An 8,409-nucleotide genomic window follows, 5' to 3' on the forward strand; every position below is an offset into this window, starting at 1 on the left:
CTTCTATGTCTCTTCCTTTTCTTTGTTGCTCCTCCCTCATTGCTTTTTGATCTTCTCTAATTTCATGAAGGATGATGGAGTGCTCTTGATGTTCCACCCTTAATTGTCCCATGTTGGAACTTAATTCTCCTAGGGAGGTGTTGATTTGCTCCCGATAGTTTTGTGGAGGAAAATGCATTTGAGGCATCTCCGGGATCTCATGGTGATGAGCTTCATGCGTCTCTCGAGCTCCATGAATGGGCTCTCTTGTTTGCTCCATCTTTTTCTTAGTGATGGGCTTCTCTTCCTCAATGGGAATGTCTCCTTCTATGTCAATCCCAGCCAAATTGCATAGATAGCAAATGAGGTGAGGAAAAGCTAACCTTGCCATAGTGGAAGACTTGTCAGCCACCTTGTAGAGTTCTTGAGGTATAATCTCATGAACCTCCACCTCTTCTCCAATCATGATGCTATGGATCATGATGGCCCGGTCTATAGTAACTTCAGACCGGTTGCTAGTGGGAATGATTGAGCGTTGAATGAACTCCAACCATCCTCTAGCTACAGGCTTAAGGCCCAGTCTTCTCAGTTGAACCGGTTTACCTTTTGAGTCAATCTTCCATTGAGCTCCTTCCACACATATGTCCATGAGGACTTGGTCCAACCTTTGATCAAATTTGACTCTCCTTGTGTAGGGGCGTGCGTTCTCTTCCATCATTGGCAAGTTGAACGCCAACCTTACATTTTCCGGACTAAAATCTAAGTAATTCCCCCGAACCATGGTGAGATAATTTTTTGGGTTCGGGTTCTTACTTTGATCATGGTTCCTTGTGATCCATGCATTAGCATAGAACTCTTGAACCATTAGAGTTCCGACTTGTTGGATGGGGTTTGTTAGAACTTTCCAACCTCTTCTATGGATCTCATGTCAGATCTCCGGATACTCATTTCTCTTGAGTTTGAAAGGGACCTCGGGGATCACCTTCTTCTTGGCCACAACATCATAGAAGTGGTCTTGATGAGCTTTGGAGATGAATCTTTCCATCTCCCATGACTCGGAGGTGGAAGCTTTTGTCTTCCCTTTCCCTTTTCTAGAGGATTCTCCGGTCTTAGGTGCCATCAATGGTAATGGAAAAACAAAAAGCTTATGCTTTTACCACACCAAACTTAGAATTTTGCTCGCCCTCGAGCAAGAGAAGAAAGAATAGATGAAGAAGAAGAAGAAAATATGGAGGAGAGGAGGGAAAGGTGTATCCGGCCAAGAAGAGAAGAAAGGTTGTGTGGTGTGAAAATGAGGAAGAATGGAGGGCTATATATAGGGAAGGGAGGGGGGTAAGGTTCGGCCATAAAGGTGGGTTTTGGGTGGAAAATTGATTTTGAATTTTGAAGGTAGGTGGAGTTTATGAGGTAGGTTTATGGGAAGAGTGGATGATGTGAGTGGTGAAATGGTGATAGGGAAGAGAGATTGAGGTGATTGGTGAAGAGTTTTCGGGAAGAGTGTTTATTGGGAAGAGAGGATGAACATTGAGAAGAGGGAAGAGAGTGAGTGGTGGTAGGTGGGGATCCTGTGGGGTCCACAGATGCTGAGATGATCCTGTGGGGTCCACAGATCCTGAGGTGTCAAGGAATTGCATCCCTGCACCATTTAGGCATGTAAAATGCCTTTTGCATGCAATTCTGGCATTTAAACGCCAAATTGATGCTTGTTCTGGGCGTTCAGCGCCCAGATGCAGCATATTTCTGGCGTTGAACGCCAGCCAGATGCTTGTTTCTGGCGTTCAGCGCCAGCTTTCCTCACTGTGCATTTCTAGCGTCTGAACGCCAGGATGCTGCTTGTTTCTGGCGTTCAACGCCAGAAACATGCTCTGTTCTGGCGTTGAATGCCAGACAGATGCTCCTTACTGTCGTTTAAATGCCAGTAAGATCCTCCTCCAGGGTGTGATTTTTCTTCTGCTGTTTTTGATTCTGTTTTCAATTTTTATATTTATTTTGTGACTCCACATGATCATGAACCTAATAAAACATGAAATAACAATAAAAATAAAATTAGATAAATAAAAATTGGGTTGCCTCCCAACAAGCGCTTCTTTAATGTCAATAGCTTGACAGTGGCCTGGTATGCGGAATCGTGATTACACTTTAATTATGTAAAATTCATTGCTCTTTCTTTCCCTGGAAATGGCGCCAAAAAACATGATGCCAAGACCATGGTTCACAACTCCGTGTAACTAACCAGCAAGTGCACTGGGTCGTCCAAGTAATACCTTACGTGAGTAAGGGTCGAATCCCACGGAGATTGTTGGTATGAAGCAAGCTATGGTCACCTTGCAAATCTCAGTCAGGCAGATATAAATTGATAATGGTGTTTTTGAAATTATAATTAAATAGAATAGGGATAGAAATACTTATGTAATTCATTGGTGAGAATTTCAGAAAAGCGAATGGAGATGCTTTCGTTCCTCTGTACCTCTGCTTTCCTGCTATCTTCATCCAATCAGTCTTACTGCTTTCCATGGCTGGCTTTATGTGATACATCACCACTGTCAATGGCTACTTTCGGTCATCTCTCGGGAAAATGATCCAATGCCCTGTCACGGCACGGTTAATCGTCTGGAGGCATCACCCTTGTCAATGGCTTCATCTTATCCTCTTAGTGAAAATGGTCAACGCACCCTGTCACGGCACGGCTATTCATCTGTCGGTTCTCGATCATGCTGGAATAGGATTTACTATCCTTTTGCGTCTGTCACTAACGCCCTGCAATCGCGAGTTTGGAGCTCGTCACAGTTATTCATTCATTGAATCCTACTCGGAATACCACAAACAAGGTTTAGACCTTCCGGATTCTCTTGAATGCCGCCATCATTCTAGCTTACGCCACGAAGATTCTGATTAAGAGATCTAAGAGATACTCATTCAGTCGAAGGTAGAACTGAAGTGGTTGTCAGGCACGCGTTCATTGGGAATGATGATGATTGTCACGTTCATCACATTCAGGTTGAAGAGCGAATGAATATCTTAGAAGCGAAATAAGATGAATTGAATAGAAAACAGTAGTACTTTGCATTAATCTTTGAGGAACAGCAGAGCTCCACACCTTAATCTATGGGGTGTAGAAACTCTACCGTTAAAAATACATAAGTGAAAGGTCCAGGCATGTCCAAATGGCCAGCCCCTCTTATTTAAGAACCAGGAATCCAAAGATGTCTAAGTAATTGATTCATAAATCCACTAGGGTTTACAGAAATAAGTAATTGATTCATAAATCCACTTCTGGGGCCCACTAGGTGTGTACTTGGGCTGAGCTTTAACTTTCCACGTGCAGAGGCCATTTGTGGAGTTGAACGCCAGGTTTGGATCCATTTCTGGCGTTCAACTCTGGTTTTTGATCCATTTCTGGCGCTGAATTCCAGAATTGGGCAGAGAGCTGGCGTTGAATGCCAGTTTGCGTCATCTAAACTTGGGCAAAGTATTGACTATTATATATTTCTGGAAAGCCCTGGATGTCTACTTTCCAACACAATTAGAAGCGCGCCATTTTGAGTCATGTAGCTCCAGAAAATCCACTTTGAGTGTAGGGAGGTCAGAATCCAACAGCATCAGCAGTCCTTCTTCAACCTCTGAATCTAATTTTTTCTCAGGTCCCTCAATTTCAGCCAGAAAATACCTGAAATCACAGAAAAACACACAAACTCATAGTAAAGTCCAGAAATGTGAATTTAACATAAAATCTATTAAAAACATCCCTAAAAGTAACTAGATTCTACTAAAAACATACTATAAAGAATGCCAAAAAGCGTATAAATTATCCGCTCATCACAACACCAAACTTAAATTGTTGCTTGTCCCCAAGCAACTAAAAATAAAAATAGGATAAAAAGAATAGAACATACTATAAATTCCAAACTATCAATGAAACATAGCTCCAATCAAATGAGCGGGACTTATAGCTTTTTGCCTCTTGAATAGTTTTGACATCTCACTTTATCCATTGAGGTTCAGAATGATTGGCATCTATAGAACTCAGAGTTTAGATAGTGTTATTAATTCTCCTAGTTTAGTATGATGATTCATGAACACAGCTATTTTACGAGTCTTGGCCGTGGCCCTAAGCACTTTGTTTTCCAGTATTACCACCGGATACATAAATGCCACAGACACATAACTGGGTGAACCTTTTCAGATTGTGACTCAGCTTTGCTAAAGTCCCCAATTAGAGGTGTCCAGGATTCTTAAGCACACTCTTTTTTTGCTTTGGACCTTGACTTTAACCGCTCAGTCTCAAGTTTTCACTTGACACCTACACGCCACAAGCACATGGTTAGGGACAGCTTGGTTTAGCCGCTTAGACAAGGATTTTATTCCTTTAGGCCCTCCTATCCACTGATGCTCAAAACCTTGGGATCCTTTTTATTTGTCCTTGCCTTTTGGTTTTAAGGGTTATTGGCTTTTTGCTCTTGCCTCTTGGTTTTAAGAGCTTTTGGCTTTTTCTGCTTGCTTTTTCTTTTTCTTTCTGTTTTTTTTTTTGCCTATTTTTTTTTTCTCCAAGCTTTGTTCTTTGCTGCTTTTTCTTGCTTCAAGAATCATTTTTATGATTTTTCAGATTATCAAATAACATGTCTCCTAGTCATCATTCTTTCAAGAGCCAACATATTTAACATTCTTAAACAACAACTTCAAAAGACATATGCACTGTTCAAGCATACATTCAGAAAATAAGAAGCATTGTCACCACATCAATATAATTAAACTAAGTTCAAGGATAAATTCGAAACTCATGTACTTCTTGTTCTTTTGAATTAAAACATTTTTCATTTAAGAGAGGTGATGGATTCATAGGACATTCATAACTTTAAGACAAAGTTACTAACTACTAATGATCATTTAGTGAAGACACAAACATAGATAAGCACATAACATAGAAAACGAAAAACAATAGAAATAAGAACAAGGAATGAATCCACCTTAGTGATGTCCTTGAGCTCTTCTATGTCTCTTCCTTGCCTTTGTTGCTCCTCCTTCATTGCTTTTAGATCTTCTCTGATTTCATGAAGGATGATGGAGTGCCCTTGATGTTCCACCCTTAGTTGCTTCCAATAATTGTGTGGAAGAAAATGTATCCCCTGAGGTATCTCCGGGATCTCTTGATTTGCAGTCAAATGTTCTACCACTGAGCTATAGACCCTTGATGGAAGCTTTTGTGTTCCCTTTCCTCTTTCTAGAGGTTTCTCTGGCCTTAGGTGCCATCAATGGTTATGGAAAAAAAACAAAAAAGCAATGCTTTTACCACACCAAACTTAGAATGTTGCTCGCCCTCGAGCAAAAGAAGAAGGAATAGAAGAAGAAGAAGAAGATATGGAGGAGATGGAGGGATGTGTGTATTCGGCCATATGGGTGGGATAGGGTGGGGAAGAGATGTTGAATTTTGAGGGTAAGTGGGTGTATGGATGTGAGTGGTAAAGGGTTAACAGGGAAGAGTGTTTATTGGGAATAGAGGATGATTGAGAAGAGAGAAGAGAGTGAATGGAGGTATGTAGGGATCCTGTGGGATTCACAGATCCTGAGATGATCCTGTGGGGTCCACATATCCTAAGATGATCTGTGGGGTCCACAGATCCTGAAATGTCAAGGCATTTACATCCCTGCACCAATTTAGGCATGTAAAATGCCCTTGCACACAACTCTGGGCGTTCAGCGCCAGGTTGGTGCCCATTTTGGGCGTTCAACGCCCATTTGCTGCCATTTCTGGCGTTGAATGCCAGAACCATGCTTGTTCTGGGCGTTCAGCGCCAGGATGCTCCCCATTTTGGGCGTTCAGTGCCAGAACCATGCTCTGTTCTGGCGTTTGAACGACAGACAGATGCTCCTCCAGGGTGTGATTTTTCTTCTGCTGTTTTTGATTCCGTTTTTGAATTTTTTGTTTATTTTGTGACTCCACATGATCATGAACCTATAAAGACATATAACTAAGAAAAATGTGGTTAGATAAATAAGAATTGGGTTGCCTCCCAACAAGCGCTTCTTTAATGTCAATAGCTTGACAATGGTCTCTCATAGAGTCTCACAGATGTTCAGAGCATTGTTGAGACTCTCCAACACCAAACTTAGAGTTTGGATATGGGAGTTCAACACCAAACTTAGAGTTTGGTTGTAGCCTCCCAACACCAAACTTAGAGTTTGACTGTGGGGGCTTGGGTTGACTCTGCTTTGAGAGAAGCTTTTCATGCTTCCTCTCCATGGTTGTAGAGGGAGATCCTTGAGTTTTAAACACAAGGGAGTCCTCATTCCATTGAAGGACTATTTCACCTCTGTCAACATCAACCACAGCTCTTGCTGTGGCCAGGAAAGGTCTTCCTAGGATGATGGATTCATCCTCTTCCATTCCGGTATCCAGGACTATGAAATCAGCAGGGATGTAAAGGCCTTCAACCTTTACTAACACGTCCTCTATTTGTCCATAAGCCTGTTTTCTTGAACTGTTTGCCATCTCTAATGAGATTTTAGCAGCTTGCACCCCATAGATTCCCAGTTTCTCTATTACAGAGAGGGGCATGAGGTTTATCCCTGAACCAAGGTCACACAGAGCCTTAAAGATCATGGTGCCTATGGTACAAGGTATTATGAACTTTCCAGGATCCTGTTTCTTCTGAGGCAATGTCAGTTGATCCAGATCACTTAGTTCATTGGTGAACAAGGGAGGTTCATCTTCCCAAGTCTCAATGCCAAATAATTTGGCATCCAGCTTTATGATTGCACCAAGAAACTTGGCAGTTTGCTCTTCAGTAACATCCTCATTCTCTTCAGAAGAGGAATACTCATCAGAGCTTATGAAGGGCATAAGGAGGTTTAATGGAATCTCTATGGTCTCTAGATGAGCCTTAGAGTCCTTTGGTTCCTCAGAGGGAAGCTCCTTATTGATCATTGGACGTCCCAGGAGGTCTTCCTCCTTGGGATTCACGTCCTCCACTCCTTCTTTGGGTTCGGCCATGATGCTTATGTCAATGGCCTTGCACTCTCCTTTTGGATTCTCTTCTGTATTGCTTGGGAGAGTACTCGGAGGGATTTCAGTGATTCTTTTACTCAGCTGGCCCACTTGTGCTTCCAAATTTCTAATGGAAGACCTTGTTTCATTTATGAAACTCACAGTGGCCTTAGATAGATCAGAGACTAGATTTGCTAAGCTAGATGGATTCTGCTCAGAATTCTCTGTCTGTTGCTAAGTGAATGATGGAAAAGGTTTATTATTGTTAAACCTGTTTCTTCCACCATTATTAAAGCCTTGTTGAGGCTTTTGATCCTTCCATGAGAAATTTGGATGATTTCTCCATGATGAGTTATAGGTGTTTCCATAAGGTTCACCTAAATAATTCACCTCTGCTATTGCAGGGTTCTCAGGATCATAAGCTTCTTCTTTAGAAGATGCCTCTTAAGTACTGTTGGATGCAGCTTGCATTCCATTCAGACTCTGGGAAATCATATTGACTTGCTGAGTCAATATTTTGTTCTGAGCCAATATGGCATTCAGAGTATCAACTTCAAGAACTCCCTTCTTCATAGGCGTCCCATTACTGACAGGATTCCTCTCAGAAGTGTACATAAACTGGTTATTAGCAACCATGTTAATGAGTTCTTGAGCTTCTGCAGGCATTTTCTTTAGGTGAATGGATCCACCTACAGAGGTATCCAATGACATCTTTGATAGCTTAGATAAACCATCATAGAATATATCCAGGATGGTCCATTCTAAAAACATGTCAGTAGGACACTTTTTGGTCAGTCCTTTGTATCTCTCCCAGGCTTCATAGAGGGATTCACCTTCTTTCTGTTTGAAGGTTTGAACATCCACACTAAGCTTGCTCAGCTTTTGAGGAGGAAAGAACTTGGCTAAGAAAGTCGTGACCAGCTTATCCCAAGAGTTCAGGCTGTCTTTGTGTTGAGAGTCCAACCAAATTCTAGCTCTGTCTCTTATAGCAAATGGGAAAAGCATGAGCCTGTAGACTTCAGGATCTACTCCATTAGTCTTAACAGTATCATATATCTGCAAGAATTCAGTTAAGAACTGAAAAGGATCTTCAGATGGAAGTCCATGAAGCTTGCAGTTCTGCTGCATCAGAGAAACTAATTGAGGTTTAAGCTCAAAATTGTTTAATCCAATGGCAGGAATGGAGATGCTTCTTCCATGTAAATTAGAATTTGGTGCAGTAAAGTCACCAAGCATTCTCCTTGCATTATTGTTGTTGGGTTCGGCTGCCATCTCCTTTACTTGTTTGAAATTTTCAATAAGGTTGTCTCTGGATTGTTGTAATTTAGCTTCTCTTAGTTTTCTCTTCAGAGTCCTTTCAGGTTCTGGATCAGCTTCAACAAGAATGCCTTTTTCTTTGTCCCTGCTCATAAGAAAGAGAAGAGAACAAGAAAAGAAGAGGAATCCTC

The 8,409-nt window shown here is 41.6% G+C and overlaps 1 non-coding gene across 1 annotated transcript; it reads left to right on the forward strand.

Moving 5' to 3' along the window:
• Positions 1-7,730: 7,730 nt before the first annotated feature.
• Positions 7,731-7,834, forward strand: LOC112780502 (small nucleolar RNA R71). The gene has a single exon (XR_003191334.1). It is a non-coding gene; the product is annotated as a small nucleolar RNA R71 (small nucleolar RNA).
• The last annotated feature ends 575 nt before the right edge of the window (positions 7,835-8,409 follow it).

This window comes from Arachis hypogaea, chromosome 19, assembly GCF_003086295.3.
Source record: "Arachis hypogaea cultivar Tifrunner chromosome 19, arahy.Tifrunner.gnm2.J5K5, whole genome shotgun sequence".
NCBI lineage: Eukaryota > Viridiplantae > Streptophyta > Magnoliopsida > Fabales > Fabaceae > Arachis > Arachis hypogaea.